The sequence below is a fragment of the Fukomys damarensis genome, unplaced genomic scaffold (genome assembly GCF_012274545.1).
Source record: "Fukomys damarensis isolate Sample0158 unplaced genomic scaffold, DMR_v1.0_HiC HiC_scaffold_22, whole genome shotgun sequence".
NCBI lineage: Eukaryota > Metazoa > Chordata > Mammalia > Rodentia > Bathyergidae > Fukomys > Fukomys damarensis.
The window spans coordinates 12,074,650-12,077,202 of NW_022900934.1; positions in this window are offsets into that span (position 1 = coordinate 12,074,650).

The window sequence follows — 2,553 nt, forward strand, 5'->3', positions numbered from 1 at the left end:
AGGGATCCAACTCGGGCCCTTGGTGCTTGCAAGGCAGGCTGCAGAACCACTGAGCTACATCCCCGGCCCACCATATATATATTTTTAATTACATCATGATGCACACACAGTCTTGCTAGACTAGACAATGGGAAAAGGTTGTTTTTTTTTATTTGTTTGTTTTACCAATTTATGGTATTTTGGGGGAAAACACAACAATGTAGGTAAATTTTTATAAATTTGAGCAACTGGTATTTGTTGTAATATTTTATTTATTTATTTTGTACTGGGGATCAAACTCGGGTCCCTGTGCTTGCAAAGCAGGCACCAGAACCACTGAGCTAAATCCCCGGCCCTGTTGTAATAGTTTAATCTTCCCTGGAGCGGGTAGTGATCTTGGTGTTCGTGAAAACATTCTTTGTGAAGTGAGGGTGAAAATATTTCTTTTATTTTTATCGTAGCCGGATGTGGTGGTGCACGCCTGAAATCTCAGCACTCTATAGGAGAGTGAGACAGGAAGAGAGCAAGTTTGAGCCCAGATCCTGTCTCAAAATAAAAAAATAAAAATAGGGCTGGGCTTGTAGCTCAGTGCAAAGGCCCTTACTTGGCAATATGAGAAAAGTCTGAAAGGCTGGGAACCATTGTCCCCCCATATCCATCACTGTCTCCAAAGCAAAGCAGCCATCGGAAACCCTGACCCACCGTGTGATACAGACTTTCACTTTTAGTTTCATACCCAAGAAAATGGAAAGGTACACAAAACTTCCTATGTGAATTTCACAGCAGCATCAATCCCAGTACCCAAACAGTGTAAACGACTCAAATGTCCATTGTGAGATGAGTGGGTAAACGAAGGGTGGTATGTCCATACAATGGAGTATTATTCAACTGTGAAAAGTAATGAAACATGACCCATTCTACAAAGGATCAACCTTGAAACCATTCTGCTGAATGGAAGAAGCCAGACACAAAAGACCATACATTCTATAATTCCATTTATATAAAATGCAAATAAAAGTGTAAGAGCAGGTAAATCTTCAGAGACAAAAAAGCAGATGGTGGTTACCAGGGCTGAGCAGGGCGGGAGCTGACAGAATTGCTTCTGGGTATAGGTTCCTTTTGAGGGTGAGGGAAATGTTTCAAAATTGATTGTGGTGATGGTTTCACAATTGCAAATTTCCTAGAAACCATTGACTTTTTGCAGTACTAGGGCTTGAATCCAAGACCTCAAGCATGCTACGCAAGTGCTCTCCCACTGAGTTATTGAAAGGGGATGTGAATCCTATCTCAATTTAAAAACAACACGAATTGCTTCTCACAGATTCCAAGACCTACAACCAAATTGTTTTTAAAATGTTTTCAAAATGGCCTCACAGCCAAGCTGGTCTCACCTTGCTTTTGCTGTTGGTGACTGACACCCTGAATAAGTGAGTCAAAGGAAACTTCTGCTTTCAGTTTTTTGAGGAATCTCCATACTAATTTCCATAGTGGATCTACTAGTTTACATTCCCACCAACAGTTTTTCCCCCTCTAGCAACCTCACCAGCATTTGTTAATATTTGATTTCTTGATAATGGTCATTGTCTTTGAGGTAAAATGGAATTTCAGCATCTCTCACCATGTACTAAACTAAAATCGAAATGTATCAAAGATCTCAATATGAAAACAGAAACCCTAAATGAGCTGGCAGAGAGAACAGGTAGAACTCTTAAGGACATAGGTGTAGATCCTTATGAACAAAACCTTAACACACAGGAAATACTACAAAGAATCCACAACTGGGAGCTTATCTTATTAAAAAGCTTTTGCACAGCAAAAGAAGCCACCAACAGAGTGAAGAGACAATCCACATAGTGGGAAAAAAAGTACAGCCTGCTGATCCTCAATGAACTAATTTTTTAGAATATATAAAGAATTGAAAAAAAAAATCAGACCCGTCAATTTTTTTTTTTTTTTTGGTTTTTTGAGACAAGGTCTCACTGTGTAGTTGAGACCGACCTGGAACTCATTATGTAGCCCAGGCTGGTCTCGAACTCACAGCGATCCTTCTGTCTCAGCCTCTGGAGTACTGGGATTACAAGCGTGCGCCACCACGCCCAGCCTCAGACCCTTCACATTTAAGGACCTAATCCAAAAATGGGCATCTGAGATGAATACATACTTCTCAGATGAAGAAGTACAAATGGTAAGTATGTATGTATGAAAAAATGTTCAATACCACTGGTCATTTGAGAGATGCAAATTAAAACAATGCTATCCCAGCTATCCTTCTTCTTGGTATTTTCCCCAAAGACTTAAAAGCATCACACCACAGTGATATGTGCACACCCATGTTTATAGCAGCACAGTTTGTAATAGCTAAATCTTGGAAACAACCTAATGCCCATCAACTGATGAATGGATAAAGAAGATGTGGGTTTTTAAAAATACAATGGAGTACTACTCTCCCACGAAGAAGGTTAAGCTTAAGACACTTCTAGCTAAATGGATGGACCTCAAGACCATACTCTTACGTGAAATAAATTGAACACACATGTATAAATATCACGCTGTTCTCTGGTGTGAGAAACTGAA